A 16,483-nucleotide genomic window follows, 5' to 3' on the forward strand; every position below is an offset into this window, starting at 1 on the left:
GTGCCATGGAAGCTACTCAGCAATAAAAACAGACAAGCTGTTAGTACATGTGACAACATGGATGAATCTCAAAAATATTATGCTAAGAGAAAGAAGTCTAACAAGTGACTACAAATCTGGGGGCCCATTTTATAAAGTGTGTTTGTTTACGTCTGTGAAGGGCCCAGAACTTGTGACCTAGAGAGTCCCACTGTCTGGATTTTACTACTTGCACAGTCTTGATGCAATTCAGTGTGTTCTTCTGCTTTTCATTTTTCCTGCAAACAGATGGCTGATCCAGAGAAGGTTCAGACACAATTTCAAACCCTTTGGCAAAACTACCATTTTTATTAAATTTAATAACAAAACAGAGAGCAAATTAGTGGTTTTCTGTAGCACAGTTAAGGTAAGCAAGCCAACTACAAAGGAACATGAGCAAACATTTGGGTAATAGAAACATTTCTGTCTAATTTATGGAGATGGTGGATACATAAGACTATAGAATTATCTATATTTATCAAACTATACAAAGTTAGTGAATTTTATTATAAAGAAATTGCATTTCAAGAACATTGGAAGAGAAATAAAGAAACCTCCAAAAATACAAAATAATATATAAAAAAAGAACATATAAAATATCCAAATATCCAAAATTTCATTACACATAAAATTTTAGTACTTCATCTCAGGCTTAGGATTTTCAAAGTTTACATATATACAAACATATTACTCTTTGTAAAAATGTTGTATAAAACAGTATTTTAAAATATACTTAAAAGCGGGACACCTGGGTGGCTCAGTTGGTTGGACAACTGCTTTCGGCTCAGGTCATGATCCTGGAGTCCCAGGATTGAGTCCCACATCGGGCTCCCAGCTCCACAGGGAGTCTGCTTCTCTCTCTGACCTTCTCGCTCATCGCTCATGCTCTCTCTCACTGTCTCTCTCTCAAATAAATAAATAAAATCATATATATATATATATATATATATATATATATATATATATATATGAAGGCAATGAAGACTCACCAAGAAAAGGTAAAAATTGCAAAAATAGATACATAAAATAAAGATAATTTCCTATGTTTTATTTCAGCTACTGGATGAATTAATTAAAATTAATAATTCAAGGCCTATGTGTCTTTTTTTTTTTTAAGATTTTTATTTATTTGACAGACAGAGATCACAAGTAGGCAGAGGTAGGCAGAGAGAGAGGAAGGGAAGCAGGCTCCCCACTGAGCAGAGAGCCCAATGTGGGACTCAGTCCCAGGACCCTAGGATCATGACCTGAGCAGAAGGCAGAGGCTTTTACCCACTGAGCCACTCAGGCGCCCCCTATGTGTCCTTTCTTTGCCAATCCTAAAAACTAGACATAGTTGGTTTGTAGCTTGATCTCCATTACTCAATTTTTCACTTCTCGCTCAGCTCCATGACCACTCAAAACAATACATGCTCCTTCTCTCTTCGCTTATTCACAAAAAATTTAAGCTGTTTTTATACTTGGGGGATTGCACCAGTAGAATTACTAATTCCAAAGAATTGTTTTCCCAAGCAGAAATAACTATGCAAAATGGACATTGTAATTCACAAGAAATGGAAGTGGTTTTCTGAATTTTCAAATTGAGTGGCCTGGGCTAATTTTATTTTTTTATTAGTAAATTATTAGTTATTAGTAAATTTTTTATTAGTAAATTTATCATCTGTCAGTAGACTTCCTATTTGAAATCTTTTTATAAAGGACTTGTGATATAGTACGTTTTAACTATGAATCTAAGAATGAGACAGTTTGTGTAATATATTTGCAATTATTGTTTTCATTTCAACGAATTGATGGCATGTAAAGTATCCAATTAAAAAATTACTGAGTTTCATGGATGACATGCCCATGTTAGTGAAATCTGAATCACTCTATCAAACGTTAAAATGTATATTTTATTTGACAAGAGTATGTGTCAGTAATTCTGAACCTTACGGAGCTCTTTAAAAGTTTTTTGTATATAAGAAACTCTGAAATGCTACTATTGTGGCATTTCATGTAAAGTCTATCAAAACCCAAAATATATTTTTCTTCCACGATGAGAATTGTCCATATCAATAATTCTGCTTAATCTTTTAAGAGAGAGAGAGAGAGAGCACTGTTTGAAGTGACTATTGGTTAACTCTCTGACAAATGGCCTATGCCCGTGCACAGCAATAAACTGCAAAATATCTGACTGTTCATTCATCGCTCAAAAAATCTCCCTGACAGGTATCACCAAAACATCATCAGAGGCCAAACAAGAATAGACATGTCTTTAATAAGCTGAAGGAGAAGCCATGATTCACATCCAAGGTCTTTCTGCATCTTCCCTCTTTCTCTAACAAGGCCCAGGACTTGAGCTACTCCTCCAGAATACCAAACGCATGAGGATGGGTAACCTGCTGTACCTCTCATCCCCATGCTTCGATTAAAGCTGATCTCAGTTGTCTGGACGTATATATACAGGAGGGCCAGCTGCAAGGCAGACTACCTGGTAGAGGTCAAATAATAGGCATCTTTGAACATCTTTTCCAAAGGAAGAAAAATCTTTCACAACACCACTCTTGAAGGAGGAAACAGTATCTTTGTAAAATCTGTTACTTGAATAGACACCTGTTCATCCGCTAAGCCTGGATGGTCACTTTGCAGCAAAGGTAAAAGCTAAACAAAAGCAGGTGTTATAACCTAATCCTAGAAAGCCCATCTAAAATTTGATGTCTGGTTAATGGAATGGTTCCAGGAATTTTAGTTTTTAGTTCTTCCAGGACTGAGTTTCCCACTGGAATGGAGATCTGTCACTACTATATTGCTTTATATTCATCCTGCAGTGTGGGGAAAATGTCTGTGAGCTGCACAGGTGGTTGAAATGGGAAGTCATCGGGGTACTCGGTTGGAAAAATAACTTGTAGTGAGGTTAAAATCCTGAGCTTGTAATTTTAGAGACTTCTGCAAGATTCAAGTTCCTCCATCTTCAAAATGGGGGTGTTAATATGAATTTATATATTTTGATCCTAGAATGCTGTTGGAGGAATTAAATAAAAAGTTTGGTATAACACCCTTATCGAGTAGAACACTCTCAATGTTGTATGAATTTTCTTCTCCTTTTCTTTTTCTCAGGGAGACTGTATCTAAGCCACAGATAAGTTGGAATTTTTCTTCCTTCATTACATAATTTAGCACTATTTTTTTTTGTTTTTGTCTCATCCACTTGATCTATTTAATCCTTTATACCCCCTTTTTTATCCCATTCCCATCCCCCAGTCCCATATACACAAATATACCTACCATACACATATCAGCACATATGCACCTACCAACACATAACAATACACAAATCTGTCTAATATACTTGACTTAAAATTCACCTTTCCTGGGGCACCTGACTGGCTCGGTTGATAGAACTTGCAACTTTTGGTCTTGGGGATATGAGTTCAAGTCCCATGTTGGGTGCAGAGATTACTTAAAAATAAAGTCTTAAAAAAAAAGATCATCTTTCCCATTTTCTAGGCTGAAGCCCATCATAGTTGGAAAATAAATAAATATTTCATACTTGACTAGCTCCTACATTCTATTGGCTCAGAATCAAGTTCCATTATAAGCAGTTGCAGAGCACACAAATCATTTTTCAAATCTTTCCAGTTCTACTTTCTGTATGATAATTATATGTCCCCCACCCTTTGAACTTAGGCTTGCTGGATGATGTTTTGACTAATGAAATTTGAGAAGAAATGATATATTTTACTTCTCGGCAGAGGTTTTAAGAGCCAATGCTTATGTCATGAATTTTTTTTCTTTTTTTCTTATGACTAAAAATATTCCAGAAAGTGGCTACTCTGTTAGCCTGAGTCCCAAAAAAAGGACAATAATGATAATACATATATGGTTCTCAGCCAACTTTTGATGGGAATGTGACAGGCAATTAGATAGTTGTTTAAAGCTTGGGTCCCACAGGAGGGGTGGGGGGGCAGCAGGAAGGAGATGTTTGGTGGGAGACATATGAGACCTGCAATTAAGCATATCCTGCCCACATGGCCAAAAGTACAGAAGGTACAGGATGCACATTAGCATTGTGGTTTGGCCCACACCTGGGGGCGTTTTTAGGGGATCCTGGGTAATAAGTAAGACATAAGAACTTCGCTCAGGTGCACCATAACAAGGAAGGAACCTTCCTTCTTGGCCAGCTGTAGGATGATGAGAGGTTTATTCTGGCAGTGCTCCACAAGAAGCCAGATCAAACCAGACTGGCCCAAGATAGTAAATGCCAAGACAGGAAACCCCTGACCAAATTCAGAAGAAAAGGTAGGAAACGTTGCTTCCTATACCCGTAGTGACTATTCCAACCCCTAGTTAAGAAAAACCCTAAGACCAATTACATTCAGGACACTTGAGTCTATCTCTCAAACTGCCTGCTCACCCCTCTTGTGAGTATACTTAATAAACTCTGCTTGCTTGTGCTTTCTGGTCTCTCAACTGGATTCTTTACTGTGAGAAGACCAAGGACTAGGCCACGTCACTCCAGGTGAAGACTGAAATGTATCATAAACAGGAGATAAGTATTTCTAATGAGGTTTGGGAGATTTTATTACTACAGTTCAATCTACCTTCTCATGGCTAATATACTGGTCTCCAGACTGAACTAGGTTATTTTAAGTAAATAGACTTCAGCCTTATTTTTTGTTCTTGAATAAAATTTTTTGTAAACCATTCCAAAACAATAGTAATTTCATTCGGCTGGATCGGTCTATGTACTCCAACTTCACATTAAGAAACAATAGTTTTATGCTTCAGTCTCTATTATCTACTCACATTACTTGATAATAATTTCTTGGATTTCCATATAGCATTTTCCCTGAGTTTCCTGTTAATATTAATTTCCTGTTAATATAAAACAAAAAACAAACTTTTATCTTTAGCACCTTACTAAAGATTGCTTTCATGAATTGTGATCTGATAATCACCATCCTTCCTTGTGCATCAAGCTTTATGTTCTTAGCATCCTTTTTCAGCACCAGTGCCTAGATAGAGTCCCCTTGTTGTCCTTCAGCTGTGGCAAAATTTGGTTTCTATGTTACTCTCAATCTATAATATGAATAATTTTGATCAAGCTACACTTTGATTAATAATGGAACACCTACTCTGTGAATTACTGACTTTGTGGCATTATTGTTTGAATTCTGACTCATCTTATGATTTTTTGTAAAAATTTTATAAAACATGTTACCAAAGATAGTTTGACTAATTTTATGTGTCAATTCACTTTTCTATGGACTGAGAAAATGATTCAGAAAAGAAATTTGAATTTTCTACCACTCCTGTATGTATGAATACACACATACATACATTCATTGCTTGGAGCTAAGTGAATTGCCTTGCACATTTTTTCATAGATCCTGAAGTTGTTAAGAATAAAAACAAACAAACAAAAAAATTTAAAAGAATGCTTTCACATGAAACTCATCATATAGTTCTCCAGTGAACAAGTTTGGACAGGGGCCTTGGCACAAATTTGAAGTAAGCAATAGAATGCTAGGGGAATATTTGGCCTAGCATACAGATTAGGCTTGGAATTAATTTAAATGTTGGCTATCTGACATATTTCATATTTCCCCATCTGACTAGTTGCAAGAGATAGGAAATGAACAAGTGACACACACAGGGGAAATAGTCTTCTGATCTTATCACCTCAGTGGTCAACTGCTACTCCAACTAATCAGACTTAGACTGTGACACCAGTGAGTTAACGGAGAGAGAACAAATCAACAAAATAGGGTCACATAGAAGAATAATGAGTTTTTTGGAATGCCCGGCTGGATGAGGTGGTAGAGGATATGACTCTTGATATTAGCGTTGTAAGTTTGAGCTTACTTGAGTTTCGAGATTACTAAAAACAAACAAACAAATAAACAAACAAACAAAAAAAACCCCACCAAAATCTTTAAAAAAAAAAAAAAAAAAAAAAGATGGGGCACCTGGGTGGCTCAGTTGGTTCAGCATCTACCTTCGCCTCAGGTCATGATCTTGGGGTCATGGGATCGACCCCTGTATCAGGCTCCCTGCTTACTAGGGAGTCTGCTTCTCCCCCTCTCTGTCTCTGTCCCTGACTCATGTGCTCTCTCTCATGCTCTAATAAATAAATGAAATCTTAAAAAAACAAAGATAAGTTCTTTAAAGAACCACTTGGGTTCAAACATTTTTATTCCTATTTACCAGCTGTGTGACCTTGAGTAAATTGCTTAATCTTGGTAAGTCACACTTCACAATCTTTACAATTGTGATATATAGTAGTGCTTAACTCAAAGGATGGTTGCAAGAGTAAAGTGGCTTAAGATATGAAAAGTATTTATCCTGGTGCCTGATACATAGTATGAACAAAGTGAGCTGTCCCTACCATTATTATTAAGCTCTGTATACAGTCGTGCATTTTACTCATCCCTACTCTTGTCTTATCTCACCTTCCTTACAACCAAATTATTCCAACTATCCCAGTTTTCTGCACAGCACCCTCACAATTCTATTTATTCGTGCTCCTCCATTCCTTCAAAGCTTTCCTGCTCTGTCGGTCTGGGCTTGTATAGGAAAACGGCGCTCCGTGAACGTAAACTCCTCACCTCTTCCCTCATCTGTGCTCCCTTTGCCTCGCCAGATGGCTCATCCCTTCAGTGCCCAGCAGGTCATTAATTATCGGTAAGGGTAGTGCCATGCTAACCTATCTCTCTGATAATTATAATAAAATATTAATGCCAAAGCTACTGAAAAATTAAACTGTGTGTGATCTTCCTGAGAATTATACAGCAGTAACTCTGAGAGTCAACTGTTGTTGCCCAAAGAAACTGTTAAAGTAAACTGTTGTGGCAGCTCAGAGAGGAAGCCATACTGAGGGCACATATACTTCATGTTCCTCCTTATTTTGTTATTTGGCAGGAGATGCTCTTAGCATCCAGCTCTGGTTGGTTGGGGGGAAAAAGGAAAGAAAAGAAAAGAAAAAAAAAGTGGAAGGAACTTGTTTAAGGATTTCTTTCTCCTTGTGAGCCCTGAGGACAGGGTCTGAACAAGGTCAGTTTTAAGGCGGTGTGTATCCTGTGGTCTCCCCACCACTTTATTTGCTCTTTGATTTTACAGATGAGAAAACAGAATCCCAGAAACATTGTTGTTTGCCCCAAATCTTGTATTGAGTACCATATTGAGTATGTTTCTTGAAATCATCGGTTTTCTTCTTTATTCTTTAGTTTCTCCAAGTGTTCTTCCTGCTAGGCACTAGCTGTACCAAGCATAAAAAATGCTCTTCCAGAGTCTCCTTTGCTTTCTTACTTTGTTTTCTGTGGCATCCTTTCTCTTCCATTCCTTCCGAAAACCCGAATCATAGTGAAATGTCAGAACCATAGTGAAACCTTCCCTTTGGCCCACTAACTGCACCTCCCCTTAACCAATGCCAACACAAAGCATATAGTTTATATTTGTCATTCTTGGGTTCCAAGCCTCTATTTCCAAATATATTATGCACTCTTTGATGAAAAGGCCCATGTATTTTTTAAAGGGGATTTTTAAAATATGAAATAATTCTTATATCTACATAAAGTCTGTGTAAGTCTAGATGGTACATAGGATGACAAAGTGACCTTGGGTGCTCAGGACTAGCTTACAGGACAGACTACCAGCATCATAAAGCTCCCAAAGATATCTCATGAAGAGAGTACTCTCATCCCCGGACTTAATCATTAATCCTAATTGTGTGTTTATTATTCCCTTGATTTTGACTGTAATTTCACTAAGGATATATATCTATCATCAAACATCATATTGCTGATCAGATTGGTATCACACAGAATAGGCCTCTTGTCTTTTTTATTATTTTACTGTTACAATTCAGCACAAAGCCTGAAAAAGTAGAAATAATGGTGGTATTATTATTATTATTATTTGGATAAGTAAGAATGTTCTATCTCACTGAATATTCATAGCTTTCCTCTGAGGTGCCTGTGAAGGAACAGTAGGATCTCCATGTGATGGATGGGGGATGTGAGGCTCTGGGAAGTCTGGCTGACACAGTGTGACCCCTGACTTGGTAGACAGGGTCAAAGGCATTTTATCCTCACTCTTCCTCCACTGCCGTTGCTGGCCCAGCAGGCAGTCTTGCAGTGCCACTTTGGTTCCACTGCGGTGAGAACCATTTTTGAGATTTCTTAAAATTGGACCACGTCCCATGTTTACTTTCTCACCTCCCCACCCCATCGCGGTCATGCTGAATGCATGTGTTAGAGGAAACAGAGAAATCAGATGCTGACAACAGTTGCCTCATTCCTGTCGTCATTTTTGAATTGCCCTGTTGGTATAAGACAAAAAGGTAGTGGTGGGGGTTGTGGAGAGGCTGATATCACGAGGGCAACAGATGTGGCCAAAGCATCTGTTTGATTCAAATTAGTGGCCTATGAACTTCCGCTAGAGCTAACACCTGATGGTACTTGCCTTTATTTTTACGACGTGGCAGAGTGATCGCCTGTTTTTCCCTCATCTTTGCTGTGTCGGAATCCTCTCTCATGACTTTGTTTTGGTGATGTGTATTTCTATTCCAATCCAAACAACAGGGTGTTGCTCCTGTCTAACTTTTTTTTTCCCCCCTAAGATATTATTTTTTTCAAAGACAGAGAGAGAGTGCACACACATGAGTAAGGGTGGGAGGGGAAGGGGCAGAGAGAGAAACAGGCTCCCAGCTGAGCAGGGAACCTATGTGGGGGTCAATCCCAGGAACCCAGGGTCATGACCTGAGCCTGAAGGCAGATCCTTAACTAACTGAGCTACCCAGGTGTTCCTCCTGTCTAGCATCTCCTCCTACAAGATCAAGGCTAGATCTGTCTCTCTGCTAAGATAATGGCACTCTGTTTCCGAAAGCTCTAGATTTTTCTATTTTATTACCTTACCAAATGGTTACGGCATTAGTCAAAAATCCTAGGTGATAATAAGTGGAATGAAAGAAAGAAAAAAAGGAATTCAATTTGAAAAGTGTGATTTTAGAATTTAGAAAAGGAATGTTAACATCTAGTTGCTATCAATTAGGAGCTGTGTCTTCTTGATCACAACATTTACCTTATGTGTAACAGAGGGCCGATAATATTCGCTTTACATGGCTATTCTGTTTTTTTTCTTTTTTTTTTTTTTTTGGATGATATGGTTGAATGACCTTTTTAAGCTCTAAAGGCCTAAATGATTACAAGTTTTTTTTTTTTAAATAATTCTTAGAACCTAAAAAAGATTGGAAAAGTGTGTAGTGTGAAGTTGTTGACACTATCACTTAAAGTGATAATTTTCTGGTAAAAATGAATGTACATATAAGCGAATAATACCTTCTAAATACAGAGGAACAAAATATATTAAAAGGATCTGAGAAGTAGTGAAAAAAAAAGAATGAATATGTCATAAAAATTTGCCTCTAATTTTCAGGTAGGTAATCAAAATATACTGAGTTCTTTGTCTTTTTTATATCAAAGCAGTCTTACAAGTAAGTCTAGAGAGATTTGATTCAGGGACAGATGCCAAAATTTCCAGTAATTATAAAATCTCCTTTTTTGTTAATATAATAATTATGCTTCATATAAAGTTATTCATTTCCTACTGTTCTTTTTGTTACACTTCTTGTAAATTCCTACACATTGAAATATAGATAACAATATGAAAATACCTGAAAGTATCTTTCACCCTAAGATCAATTGTTTACCATTTTACAATGGCGAAGTACAATAGAGGAGAACCCCAAATGTCAAATGTTGAGCTCTTTCAGTTTGGATCTTGACTACTCTGATGCCACTGGGAACAAATTTGCTCAAAATTATCCAACAAAGTGATGTCTGGGTGGCTCAGTTGGTTAAGCATCTTTCTTTGGCTGGGGTCATGATCCCAGTGTCCTGGGATTGAGCCCCACATCGGGCTCTCTGCTCAGTGGGGAGCCTGCTTCCCCCTCTCTCTTGGTCCCTCTCCCCACTCATTTCCTTTCTCTCTCTCAAATAAATAAATAAAATCTTTTTTTAAAAAAATTGTTCATTAAGGCCATGAGGGTGGTGTTGACCATGCTATATAAATAAGAATGACTATTTTCTCTTAGTCCAGTGACTTGATGATCTAATTTTTATCTGAAAATACTGAATTACTTTTGGAGTATTTATCAAGGGTAAATCACAGTCATTTAATTTTTTTATTCAGAAGGTATTTTTTTCTGTCACTCTAATATACCTGTGTGACTTCACCTTACATTTGTCAAAATACTTTAAAAGTGTTGCCAAAAAGCTGCCTCCTCTAATGAAGCAGCCTATTCTATTGAAATCCTTCTTCCTCATGACTTTATAGTCTCTTTCTCTTTTTGCTCCCTGGAAATCTTATCTGTTTCTACATTTAAGTTTCTTTTTAATTCTATGATTCTAAAAATAATTTATAGCACACTCAGTTTAAATATCTTAAGACCACTCTTTGAAAGTAGTTTTAATGGAATTTGTTCTTTCCCTTGAGAAATCTTATTTTTCTACAAAGTGCTTAATTTATTCTTTCTCTCTGTCTCTCTCTATGTGTACACACACATACATACACAATTTATCTACATTATATTCCCAGAAAATTGAAGGATCTTTACGCATGGAAAAAAAATGATTAAAAAATGCAGCTTGCTAGTAATTCCTGATGCAGCCTTCCTTACTTTTAATATAATGTTGACAACAGAAAAATATACAAAGTTATCCACATCTTGCTAGAAACTGAGTGGCATTTTCACTAACTGAAAGACTATGGATTACACTTGGGAACTCCATGTGCAGAGCCCTAGGAAAGAACATGGCCTGGTTTGAAAGAACATGAGAAGACATTTCATCTTTTCTTCAGTGTTATCCCTATGCTCAGACATGCAAGATCCCATTGAACAGAAAACATGGTGGCTGTAACTATATTTATTGCAAGACTCTTCCTTTGTGAAGTGGGCTGAGTGCCGTTCTCCCGAAGTATCCTTGAGTACCTCTCCATACATGTCCATGTAGTGGCCTTGAAATCCAAAAACAAACCAGAGCAGTGGGAACTGATTGTGGCATACCTAATTCCTGGAAACATAGTCTCCCCATCATTAAAACATGGCAAAATAATATGGACAGAATGAGCCTCAGATGCTGCGAACTAAGAATTTTAGTTTTTCATATGTTTAAAATGAATCCAGAAAGCCAGAGAACTAAATATAAAAGGTAAGAGAAATCTTTCCTCAGTCCAACAGAGCTGCATATTATGAAAACACAAATCTGCTTATATGCAGAAGAAAGGAATTCATTAATGAGCTAATTGACCTCTAGATTTATAAAGGAGAGTTGGCCATCACTCCAGTGAATTGAATAGACAAAGGCAACTCACCCATGTAGCAGCAGAAAGATATCTAGGTTTATTTTATATCTTTCAAAATGATTAACCAAAACAAAAGCAACATTTGGCATATGAAATTTACCAATCTATTAAATATGTGTTGTGCCAATATTCGTTCTTGGCTCTCAGGATATCTTTAGGGAAATAGGAAGCAAAAATGACAAGGCAAGAAGATAAGATAAAAAAAAAAACCACTTATTGGAGATAGAGAATAGATGAAAAAAAGATGGTCTAGAATAAAAATTTTAAAAGCATTAACACAAATAGGATCTTCATTAAAGGGATAGAGTCTTCATTAAAAACAATAAATATGTTTTTATTTATTGTTTTTTAATAATAATAATAATTTTTAAATAATAAAATGATTATTTTAATATTATTTTAAAATAAAATTAAAAGTATTATTTTAAAATATTTAAAAATAAAAAATAATATTTAAAAATTTAAATAATAAAATATTTATTCATTAAAACAGATTCATTAGAAACAATAAAATAAAAATGACATGACCTTTTTTTCTATTATTCCTTCCACATCCCCTTTTGCTCTACATATTTGCTATCTTTCTTCCATACAAGTTGTTCCTATGGAAAACTGTCCCAACTCTCATTTCTGAAGAGAGCATTAACCCACCAATGACACTTTCTCAAGACTACCAACCTGATGACTAATCCCATTCAAGATCAGCAGGGAAATGCCACTGCTTTATGATCAGCTTGTTAAGTGGGTTTCTTTCAGCAGAATTTTTGGAATCTTAACAATGAAAGAGAAGCTTTCCTTACATACTAGAGTTCCCTCTTTAAACTCTATAAGCTGTTTGGGAAGGAGATTTGTTATGGGTTGGATTATGTCTTCCTCAGAAGAGATATGTTGGAATTCTAACTCCTAAAACTTCACAACATGATCCTTACTTTGAAATAAGATCATCTTAGATCAGTTAAGATGAGTTCATACTAGCATATGGATATGGTTATATCCTTAATCCAATATGGTTAGTATCCTTATAAGAAGAGAAATGATACACAGATGGAAGGTGGTTATGTGAAACATGGAGAGTAACCTGTGCGGATGGAGGCAGAGATTGGAGTGATGCATCTACAACCAGGAAACACCAGAGACGGTCAGCCACCATCAGAAACTAGGAGAGAGCCATGAAATAAATTCTCCCGCAGAACTCTTAGAATGAACCAATCTTGCTGACACCCTGATTTCAGACTTCTAGCCTGCAGGTCTATGAATAAATATCTATTAGAGAATGAATGTCTATTACTTTAAGCCACCTGGTTTGTAGGACTTTGTTACAGAAACCTCAGGAAATGAATACAAGCTCTATATCTGGAACAATGGCTCATTCCTACCTGAGGTCCCTAATGATTAGTCTTCACTACTTTTCCAAGTTTCTTGTTCAAGGATTCCAGTGTCTTCATCTTGACTTCACACAGCAGTTTAACAGAGACACATCCCCGATGAAGCCAAAGGATTTATTACATCTATTCTTAAAATATGTATGCATATAATATGCATATTACTTTTTCTTTTCATACGTTTTCACTACAATATATATTCAAAGACACTGTTCCTGTTTCCTATCATGCTTAGAAAAAGAAAGCTGTAATCTATAAGATCCCAGGAATGAAAGAAAGTTTCATGGTTTCATCTGTAGGGTTTAACTAATTTTTTTCCTTAACTTCTACATTGAATTTTGAATCTGTGTTCAGTTTTCTTAAGTATCCCAAATATTGAGACAGATCATCTTATCCTTTTTCTCCAGAAGTGATATCTAAACATGACATGATATTAAAAAAATCATAGATTATCCCTCCGGTTACAAGGCTGCAGATGTGAGCCATGGCCTAGGTGATTGAAGAAATCTCTTCCTAGATGTGTAGTCTAACAATTTCATTTCTATCCTGGCTCTTTCTTTGTTTTAGCTTTGTCTCTTGCTCTATCTCATATAATTAATTCTGCATAAGCCAATGATAATCATTGTGATTCCTGTCACAAATGTATGGACTCAAATATAGAAGCCCAACAGTATATTCTGGCACCTATATGTAACTCATCGGGTTGCATGTAAAAAAGAAATGCAACCTCATACTAAAAAGTAGTCTTCAGGGGCACCTGGGTGGCTCAGTGGGTTAGAGCCTCTGCCTTCAGCTCAGGTCATGATCCCAGATTCCTGGGATCGAGCCCCATGGTGAGCTCTCTGCTCAGCAGGGGAGCCTGCTTCCCTTCCTCTCTCTGCCTGCCTGTCTGCCCACTTGTGGTCTCTGTCAAAGAAATAAATAAAACCTTAAAAAAAAAAAAAAGTAGTCTTCAGTTTTAAAAGGGGTGTGTGTGTGTGTGTGTGTGTGTGTGTGTGTGTGTGTGTCTATGTGTGTGTATGTAGAGCATGTTCAAGTATCTTGCTCACATGCTAAGGGATTCAAACGTTACCCTGAAGATGCTGAATATTCATTAAGGATTTTGTAGCACAAAATAAAATAATACCAGATTTCTAGTTCTAAGAAAGTCTTTAGCAAATGGTAACCTAGAGAGTATGAATTGGAGAGAGACAATTCTAGCTGTTAGCAATGAATAATTGAGGTGAGTTTCAGAGTAAAAACTGCACTGGACAAAATGCAACAGGCAAAGAAGACCTTATTCAAGCCCATTGCAATAAGGGGAGAGAGACAAAGCTAAACTACAGTGAAACAAAAGGTGGGAGGCTTTTAAAGCACAGGGGGTGAGTTAGTGAAAAAGTCCTGGTGCATGTTAGGGTGGAGGCTGATCAATGGAATGCGTCAAGTGCATTGTACTATTCCTGAGTCTGTAATTTTTTCTGTGATTAGACCATCTGTGTTCGCTAATTGGTGTGTTCATCAGAGTAAGGCTCCTATCCCTCCCTCCCACAGAGACTGCAAAATAGAGGTGCTATCTCCTTCATGTTCTCATTTCAAAAAGATGGTTTCCAGGTCCTTGCAAAACACATTTCCTGGGTTGTAAAACTGGGAAGAGGCTAGGAGAAGATTTAAATATATTACAAAAGGGCAAAGAAAGAATTTACATTTTGCAAGTTTTTTAAAAATAAATGCTCTAAGCAAAGGGAGGCCTGGGACCCAGGGGAAGAAAGAAGTCTGTTTAAAATTTGTCAAGCTAAGGGAGTCATTAAGGACATCTTGGTCATTAATCATTAAATTTTATTATATTCCTGTAATTATGTTAAATTAATTCTTCATTCAATAATCCCATTAAACCTTCAAGCAACAATATAGTTATTCTTATTTTGTAGGTAAAAGAACTAAATCTTGTCAGGATTAAGTCATTTGTACCAGACCATTCAGCTGATAAATGACAGTTATGATTTCAAGTCATATCCATCTATCTGAAGCTCATCATTAAGATTACATTGTTTTGAGATGAAGACCATCATGATTCTATTGTTGTATGTAAGTTGAACAACAACAACAAAATCTTGAGGTTGTGAGAGTAAAGATGAAGAGGCAAAAGAAGATTTAAGGGCCATTTGAGTCACTAGGTCTTTGTGATCATCTATATGTACTAGGTGAAGCTTATATTCAATACTGGGTTTCTGAATTTACAAAAATGAATAGCTCATGGTGACTCTCATGAAGATAGGAAAGTCCTAAACAATAATCTGGAATATCAGATGAATTAGATTTGGGACAAAGTGAATCCACCTGTGATACTGAGGATTAAAAAACAAAAGCGAAAAAGAATAAGGAATAGAAATGTGGTATAGTCTCTACAGTCACTGACAGAGTTGTAAATTGAAGCCATTAGGTTGGAAGCAATCATTCAGAAATAGTGAATAGTGGGAAGAGGATAAGAAAAAATATTTTAATCAAGAACAAGAGATGCTTGAATTAGTCAGGTTAGCTCTGATGAAGGATGTTGTCAACTGTGGAAAGTGCCATTGGTCTTACAGAAATAGACAATCACAGTGACGTGACTCCAGGTAAGGGGAGACTATAAAGTGTGACACAGCTTTGTACTAAGGAGGAAAATAAAACGAGTTCTCTGGGTCAAACAACTTCTAGAGAAATGCAAATACATGTGCAGAAGAAAATCTATAAAAGATTTCTATTGCAAACTTGTTTATGTAAGAAAACCAACAAGAAAAAAAGAAACAAACTATCTATTAACAGGGGAATCTTCATGAAGATCTTCATATTTACATGAGCAAAAATCTAAAATCGCATTGTGTTAAACATCGATGTTTGGATTGCTTGCCACACCATTAAATGCACACTAATTAGGTTCTCTATTAAGCAAAAAAGAATCCCAATGTGAGGAAAAGAAGGAAGATTGAAAAATGAGAGCAAAATAAATGAGCAGATTCCAGTGAGACAGAAAGAAAAGAAACAATACAGATTATTTTTAAAAGACAAACATCAGTTCTTTGAAAATGTTTTAAAAATTTAAAAATTCCTGTAAAGACAAATCAAGAAAAAAAGTTGACAGCAATTATTAATGTTAAGAATGAAGATGTGACTATCACTGTAGATCTAGAGACATTAAAAAGGATAGTAAGAAGTTTATAAATACAGAAATTCCAAAGAATCCACAAAGAATTAATAGAACTAATATATGAACTTAGCAAGATTGCAGGATACAAGGTTAATATACAAAAATTAACTTTATATCTATATATGGCAATAAACAATCACAAAATAAAGTTTAAAAATATTTACAGACAAGGGGTGTTAGAGAGGAGAAGGGAGTTGGGGTAAATTGGAAGGGGAGGTGAATCACGAGAGACTATGGACTCTGAAAAACAATCTGAGGGGTTTGAAGTGGCGGGGGGGTGGGAGGTTGGGGGAACAGGTGGTGGGTATTATAGAGGGCACGGATTGCATGGAGCACTGGGTGTGGTGAAAAAATAATGAATACTGTTTTTCTGAAAATAAATAAATTAAAAAAATTAAAAAAATATATGTACAGTAGCACAAAATGCAGCAGGTATTCAGAAAAATATTTAGCAAAGGATGTGCATATTAGCTACAAAATACAGCTTTGAGAAATTAAATCAGACCTACACAATGTGTTTACAACATGTATTTACAAGGCATTGCTGTGTAAAATTTTAAAAGACATAAAATAA

This window comes from Mustela erminea, chromosome 14, assembly GCF_009829155.1.
Source record: "Mustela erminea isolate mMusErm1 chromosome 14, mMusErm1.Pri, whole genome shotgun sequence".
Taxonomy (NCBI): domain Eukaryota; kingdom Metazoa; phylum Chordata; class Mammalia; order Carnivora; family Mustelidae; genus Mustela; species Mustela erminea.